This window comes from Eulemur rufifrons, chromosome 13 (assembly GCF_041146395.1).
Source record: "Eulemur rufifrons isolate Redbay chromosome 13, OSU_ERuf_1, whole genome shotgun sequence".
NCBI lineage: Eukaryota > Metazoa > Chordata > Mammalia > Primates > Lemuridae > Eulemur > Eulemur rufifrons.
This window is the reverse complement of record NC_090995.1, coordinates 3,416,316-3,424,615: the sequence shown is the minus strand read 5'-3', so window position 1 is coordinate 3,424,615 and position 8,300 is coordinate 3,416,316. Positions and strand designations below refer to the sequence as shown.

The 8,300-nt window shown below is 47.1% G+C and overlaps 1 pseudogene; it reads right to left on the bottom strand.

Moving 5' to 3' along the window:
• Positions 1-1,268: 1,268 nt before the first annotated feature.
• LOC138393916 (ATP synthase subunit delta, mitochondrial pseudogene) lies at positions 1,269-3,838 on the bottom strand (annotated as a pseudogene).
• Between the last annotated feature and the right edge of the window lie 4,462 nt (positions 3,839-8,300).

Here is an 8,300-nt window from a genome sequence, read left to right as displayed (position 1 = left end):
GTAAAAAAGTGAAGAGACGAACAAATTTCATTTTCAGAAGATACTCATTTTCGGATGACTCTGCAGATGACATCAGGCAGAGGTGAGGAGAGAGGAGAAGGCTGCCTGGGGAGTCGAGAGGAAAAGAGGCCAAGGCACCTGGGGGCTTGGCTCCCGGGGGTCCTCCTGGCCCTGGGGCGGGCTGAGCCTGTGTCCAAAGGCCCTGGGGTCGGAGAGGACAAGGAAGGCCAGCAGATCATTCTCTAAGTTTGTCAGCAAAGGGAAGCAAGGAAGGAGACAGGGGAGCAGCTGGAAGAAAAATAGACGAAGCGGGAGTTTGTTTCACACTAGTTGGTGACATGTGCAAAAGCCAGGAGCGACCACAGGGTCGCAGCCTCTGGGTGCTGGAGGAGGGAGGCGCTGGAAGGGCCGGACCGAGGACGTTAGTTTTCTAACAGCGAGACGCCCTGTCTGTGCCAACTGGAGGGAAGCAGCGATGAGCGCAGGTTGGGGTTAAAGTAAATAAATGTAAGTGTTAGGCTGTTCTAGTTTGCTCTACGCTGCTGGGGCTGAGAACTGGTTTTCCCGGATTCTCCCGACGGGGCTGTCCTAGCAGTTCCGCCCCTGAGAAGTGCCAGGGAGATCTGAAGGCAGCCAGAGGGGACAGGGGACTCTTGGCAGGTCCGGCTAGCGTCGCTCCGTGCAGCCCCTGCGGTGGCCCGCGCTCTGTCCCCAGGGGAGGGGCTCTGGGCAGCGCAGGTGCCAGCTGGGCCTTCTGAGCAACCCCTGGCCTCGACCCTTGTCCAGAGGGCCCGCTCCAAGCCCCGGGGGACCGTCCTCTGAGGTCTCAGTTTCTTTTTGTGCTCCCCGTCCTCCAGGACTTAATGTTATGGCAGACCTCAATATACCCTTTGTGACCTTTTAAGCTTCCAAGACGTCCGTAACAAATGTTCTGTATTAAATGCACGTGTTTTCTCTTTAGCTCACTGGACAGGTTCATAGTTCTTGACAGCGGTCGCAGCCGCAGGCTCTGCGGGGCGCAGGGGTGTGTGCGCCCAGCTCCAGGCCTGCCCGGGCTTGGGGGCCGGTGGGGGGCGCGGGGGCTTGTTTCTCCGGGGTCCCGGGCACCCTGCAGGGCCGGAGAGGCCGGGTCGGAGGCCTGCGCTGCGCCTCCCCCTGCTGGCCTCTGGGGCAAGCGCGGCTCCCCCGAGACCACGCCGGGGTTTGCTGGCCCCGCTGGACAGCCTGGACCCCGGGGAGCTGGTGCCGCCTGCCTGCGACATCCCGTCTCAGCCCCAAGCCTCGGTGGCCCCGGTGACCAGGGACACGCACTCGAGGGCCTTCGCCGGGGCCCCGCTGGCCTCGATGCGGAGCTGGATCTCCGCCCTCCTGGCCTCGTCCGGGGGCCCCGACAGCTCCGCCTGCGCCTTCTCCAAGTTCGCCTCTGCTGCGCCCAGGTCCAGCACGTCCAGCTTCACCGCCTCTCGGGCCGGCACCTGCTCTGCGGAGTCGGCATTCAGGACCCGCACAGCCCGCACCTGGGCCGCCAGGATGCCAAAGGCTCGGGTCAGCGCGGCGCACCCACCTGCCCGCAGTTGGCGCCATGGAACACCTGGGGGCGGGGCAGGCGAAGGACATCTGGCCCCGGCCGGTGGTCCAGAAGCAAACCGTCTAGTAAACTTATGTGTTACAGATTTACTTGATGTCTTTATTCCTTATCCTTTCGTTTTTTGTTCTTTCCTTACCTGAGCTGATGTCTTTTTTAATGGTTATAATTTGCTAAGATAGAAAGCCCCGGAGTCAGTATGTTGAAGGCACTTGAGAAGACAGGAAAGGTCCAGAGCAGTGAACAGAGGGGAAGCCAGTAGAGGTGACTGAGAGGCCCCCTTGCTCTTTTCCTCTGTGGGTTTGACACAGCCCTGGGCTCCTTTAGCTTAGTGCTAAAGCAATGGTTTAGGTTTTAGTATTTCTTTTTCCTGGGAAACTCTACTATTTAAGATGATCAGTCCTTTTAAACATCGTTGTTTTTTTCTCTTCTATCTTATTTAGTTCATTCATTTATTCACAATCATTTGTATTATAACAGGGTTGAAAACTTATGCACTTATGCATACTACCTCTAATAAATATAGTCAAAATGTGATTTTAAAATTATGTCTAAAAAAAACGCGGGCCACTGCAATGATTTAGTTAATTCTTTTAGGTTGTTCTCTTTATCTTTTTTTTTTTTTTTTTTTTTTTTTTTTGTTGAGACAGAGTCTCACTTTGTTGCCCAGGCTAGAGTGAGTGCCGTGGCGTCAGCTTAGCTCACAGCAACCTCAGACTCCTCGGCTTAAGCGATCCTACTGCCTCAGCCTCCCGAGTAGCTGGGACTACAGGCATGCGCCACTATGCCCGGCTAATTTTTTCTATATAGATTTTTAGTTGTCCATATAATGTCTTTCCATTTTTAGTAGAGACGGGGTCTCGCTCAGGCTGGTCTCGAACTCCTGACCTTGAGCAATCCACCCGCCTCGGCCTCCCAGAGTGCTAGGATTACAGGCGTGAGCCACCGCGCCCGGCCCTCTTTATCTTTTGATAAAAAGAAATGCTCAGTTTCGTAGGGTCTCCCTGTTCCCTGATTCTCTCCCAGGGCATCTGGGAGAAGGAAGACTTCACAACCTCCTTTCCTGGGGAAGGGTGGGCTCCTGAGCCCTTGGGATGCTTTCCTGCCCTCTGTCTTCACCAGGGTGCCCCTGTCTGCCTGGCCACTGCTCCCTACTGCGCTGTAGCAGGGGCCTCCTCTGGTGGAGCTCCTGATCTGGTTTATTCTGGTTGTATAGAGCCCAGGGTTGCTCTCCTGATCACTCAGCTCACCTGACCTCTCGCTGTGACAACAAAGCCCTGTCCCCAGTCTGGCCTCCTGCTCTGATGGTCCACCCCAAGCCAAGGCTGGGGAGTCTGTTGCACCTGGCAAATGCAGCCCTATGGGCAGGGCTGTCACCCAGCTCTCAAGTTACCTGATTGCTCAGTCATTCCCCTCCCCCTCCTCAGGCTCTCCCCTGCAACAAGAAGATAATGAAATATTTAGTTTCTGCGCCTGCCTTTTAGTGCCAGAAAGCTGCCCTGAAAAGCAAATCTTAGGGCTAATTTCTGTCTGACCACTCTGTGTTGCTGAATTAAACTCTGAATTGGCTCTGCCCAGGTTGGGCTGGGTGGTTTCTGGCTGGGCTCTCTGCATAGACCCAGCCAAGACCCAACACCTCCCTCTCCCCACAGTCCCCTCCCTTTCCTAACACCCAGTCCTGGCTGAAGCCAGAGGGAAGAACTCAAGACACTCAGACTGTTTTCTCCTTCTCCCTTTCCCGTCTCCATCCCACAGCCTCCTAGTCCCAGGGGACTGGCCTCCTTCCCTTCCTCTGCATCACAGCCTCTTCCTGCCTCCTGCAGCAAGCCCTGGCTCTCACCAGCAGAAGGGACAGGCCTTACCATTGTGTCAGAAAGCTGAGTCTTCTACAGGCTTTATAAAAAAGCAAGATACAGGAATTGCAAAATTCTCTCCCCTAAAAAGCTTGGCTTTTGCGTTTTCTGTCTTATTTCAAAGTTCTGTTTCCAATGTCGGGAAGTAATTGGCAACAATCTTGGTCCACATTTCTCTGGTCACCAATCACACAGCGGTTTCAGGTCAATTGAGAAGAAGGTCTCTACTAAGCAGATGATGCCACAGAGACATAAACAATTCTCACCCAGAAGGCCAGCTGTAAAGCTGGGTGGAAAATTCCAGTGTCTTTTAAATCTCCCTTTTTTGCCAGAGTTGAAGGTCATGGTTGTGGAGTGGAAATATCTGCTTACTCTCCTTCTGGACAGCCATCTCTGTCATCGTGCTTTCTGAGCTTATCACATGTTTACTGAACAATTGCAGGACTCATGTAACTGCAGGGTTAGCACACGAAAAATCAACGAAAACCTCCTGGTGCTTAGGAGACGAGCCCTCCCAGACATGCACATACACTAGCAAAAACAGCCCACCCTCTGAGGCTTCCTCTGTGTGCTCACCCTGTTTGCCCTGCTGCACAAAGAAAAGAAAGAGACATACTTCTCACTCTGCGTGGCCATGTTCCAGGTTGGCATGCCACCACGCATTTCAACTTTGTTTCCAAGACTCTCCCCTTAAAAAGCAAATAAGGAAAGAAATGTTTAATCTTGCTCTCATGGAACGAAAATCTACTTGGAAGAGCACACAGTGACTAGAAAGAGAAAAAGGCTCCGGCACTGAGTCAAAGTTTCCAGGTGTCTTCCTAATCACGCTATTGTAATTGCAATCTTTATTTAACCAACAAGGTTTAACAGTAGGGTGTGTTTGTGCATCTCACATAAAATAATATTCTTAAGAGTCTGAAAAGTTCAGTAAAAGTTAATCATAAGGCCAGTTTGTACAACTCTTCTAGAAGCAAATAGATAAGTAAAAAGAATTTGTGTGCAAGCTGATCATACAGAATGTGAAAATGTTAGGAAGTACAATTAAGCGCAAAAGAATAAAATTTTTCTCTTTCTACCATAAACTCAAATTTTTGACATCAGTTTCCATATGTTTATTCTAAGATCTCAGAATTGTGTAGTTACTCTGAATTTAATGACAGTATTCTAAGCATTAGAAGTCTAAGCATTAGGCCTTTTGAAGATTTGAGAACCTCTCCTCTATAAGGCTTTTCTGACTCTAAAACTCTAGGAAAAATTAAAGCATTTCTATTGCACTTTGAAGATTTTTACAACAATTTTTACAGCTAGATGGGATTATTGAGTCTAAATTATTTTACACATGATGGAAACAAAGGTCCTCTGAGATTATGCAAGTTTTCGGGTCATACGGAGTTGGCGAAATATCTGGAATGGGAACTCCATGCATTTTCTAGTACACCTCACTAATGAGGGTCTGATCACAGGTTTCTTAGTTCTCTACATTTTTGTATTTTGGGGTTAAATTATTGGGTTAACATGACAGGTGAGTAGCTATGCCTTCTATGTCTCCGTCCAACAAAACCGACGACTGCCAAAACATGGCACCCACAGTATAAATTCAAAGACCATAGACAGATTAGATTTTCCATCTGTATGGAGCATAGTCTTTGAGTCATACCATATACTTCAGCCTTTGAACCAAATTGGAACTCAATAGTGCCAAAGGAAATGGGACAGTATTTTGTTTTACCTCTCTTCTCTATGCCTTTTTTTAGGTTGAAGAGCTCTACCGACCACTGGGAAATTTGGCCATCCCTGAACTGACTGTGAAGTATTGTCTTTGCCCATTACAATCATCCTGCTTTCTCTAGCCATATCCTGCAACATCCCTGCCTCTCCTTACCCATCCTGGCTTCTTCATGAATGAAACAGATGGTATGAAAGGGGTCTGGAGAAAGCACACGGCATCCTGGGATGTTTAGTGCCCTAAGGAAGCAATCCAGTGTGCAGAGAGGTAGTGCGTGGGGACAGTCCCTGAGGGGTCTTGTCCCACATATCATGCTGCCCGGCGAAGACCTGCAGACCTCATCACAGGTGCTGTGCACATAAACTAAACGTTTAGCTTTAGCTGCAAAACAGGCTCCCAGGTGCAGAGAATGGAAACTTAAGACTGTCCCACTCACCCTATCTTGTGACAAATGCAGTGTCTGGATAGATATAATTTTTTTTGAAAAGTCAACAAGAAGAAACTAAAATGGGGCTCATAAAAGGATACTGCAGCATAAAGGAGGTGAACACCACCCCAAAATCTAAAATGAAATAACTTTGTATAAGAGACAAATTATAATTTGAGAAAGCAGCTGCTTTGTTGGTCTTCACCAGGGATAGGAACGGTCCAGCCGCTGTGAGGTGGCTGCTTTGACCCCTCGGGCAAAGGCTGGAATCGAAGCAGAATCCAAGTGAATGGGCAACTTGTGCAATGAGCTACAAATATAATAGTCAAAGCAAACAATCCATCCAACAAAACCTCAACATGGACGTAGTAAAGCATGAAATTGACACTGCTGACATCAAGTCAGCAATCGAGAGGGTAAATTTCAGATTCTCATCAAGTGACTCTAGGTCTAAAAAAACACTTCTAGAAGCAAAATAATAAAGGTCAAAAATAAAAAGATGGTGACAATTTTATTCATTCCATTAATATTAATTGAGCACCTATTATCATATTTTGGGCACATATTGGGAAAACTCAAGCAAATAGAAATTGGGATGATTTCATAAACATCATACAGAGTATAGTTCAAGGCAAAGAAGACAGAGACCTGACAGAGAGGATCATTTTGTATCAATAAAAGGAAAACTGCACAGTCAAGAAATTAAACAATGGGACATTTTAAGTGTTAGAATTATAGAGAAAATGAGAGAAGTAAACACTTAGTGGAAACTTGGAAGTGCCAATGTAATCTAAGGAGAGTAGGGCATCAAGCTTGGGCCACCATCCACGAGGAAGTCTGGGCACCAGGTTACAAAATACCAACAAAGGCTTAAGCCTTTGCTTCCCAAGGTGAGGTTCACAGCCCAGCAGCCTGGGCATCACTGGGGAGCTTAGAAGAAATGCAGAGATGCCCACCCCACACCTACTGAAGCAGAATCTATATCCTAGCAAGATCTTCAGGTAATTCCTATGCACGTTATTCCTTCATAATCAGACGATACTTGATATGTAAAGCAGACCTTGAATAATGATAATAATCAAGTAACATTGTTAATGGTATTAGTGCTGCACACTCTACATACAGAGACTATCTGTCCCGAACATTTTTGGAAGACTTACAAAATGCACGAGGCTATAGACAAAACTCCTATTATCTTCCGAGAGCAGAAATTCTACATGTCATACAGCCTGAAAACTAGATTAGAATGTAATTACACAGGTTTAAACAAACATATCAACTAACTGACCAATAAACAAACAAAAATCCTAGTGAAGTATTGTTTCAAAGAAGAAATTGAAAATGAAATAGTGGACTTTTTGGAAAGCTACATACTAAAGTTTATAAGATGCTCTCAGCTGTATTCAGAGGGAAAAGCCTAACTTATTTAATAAGAAAAATGATAATTGAGATATTCCAGTTAAGGAAGTAGAAAAACTCTAACAGCTTTGTGGACAGGGAGAGGCCAATGTACACATCCTGGTGTGAAAACTGATTCAATCAAGAGCTTCTTTACATAGTTTGTGAATCATGTTCTTCAGTGGTCATTGTTCTTTAACTGGCGTGGAAGCCGGTTCCTGCTTAGACAGCACTGCGCTGCGCCCAGCCGGCTCCCCAAACCTGGACATCTCCAATGGCCTGAAAAGTGGAGACCCAGCGCTAGAATTGCCCATCCACTGCGCAGGGGACGCAGAAGGTTTTCACCCGTTAGGAAAACCTGATGACCTTCTCAGGAACGAGGGAGGGGGAGAGTGTTCTGTTTCCTTTTATTAATTTCCCAGAGCAAATAACATGGGCCCGTGGTGATATATAATCACAATATTTTTCTGCCCTGATTTAAAATACAAACGATAAAGCTTCTTGTCAAATTTTATGGACAAATGAAAGGTCAATATGTGCGATTTTCTAAACGAAGAATTTTAAAGAGATGTGTGTTCATTGCATGTGTACTGCTCTTACTGTAAATATTTAGTATTTTTCAGGACAGGTGTCTAGCTCTTGAAGAACAATTGCACATAAACATCGTTCATCATATCTGTTCTCCCAAGGAAATAAAAACCATATTGCTGTGCCAGGAGGTTGAAGTCAAGCTAGTAAATATAACAGCCAGGTCTTGCTGGGCTTTCAGCGGGGAGTGGCGTTTGCGTGAGACACGGTGATCTGGACAGAACACGTGGGCTGGCAGCTGCGGTTCTGTCTTTCATCGCAGCCTGTGCAAAGTACGAGTAGGCTGGGAAGGAACGAAACATACAGGAAGGAGCTCTCTTTTCTTTGGAAACTCAGTTCAGCCAACTCTTTAAAAAAAATTTTTTTTATTTTACTTTTATTTCAGTAGATTTAGGGGGGTATAAGTGGTTTTTTGATACATGGATGAAGGGTAGAGTGGTGCAGTGAGGACTTTTAGTGCACCTGTCACCCAGATAGTGTACGCTGTACCCAAGAGGTAATTGTTTACCCCCCAGCCTCCTCCCCCTCCTCCTTCTGAGTCTCCAAAGTTCATTTTGTCACTCTGTATGACCACGTACAACCATGGTTTAGCTCCCACTTCTTTTTTTTTTTTTTTGAGACAGAGTTGCCCGGGCTAGAGTGCCGTGGCATCAGCCTAGCTCACAGCAACCTCAAACCCCTGGGCTCAAACAATCCTCCTGCTTCAGCCTCCCGAGTAGCTGG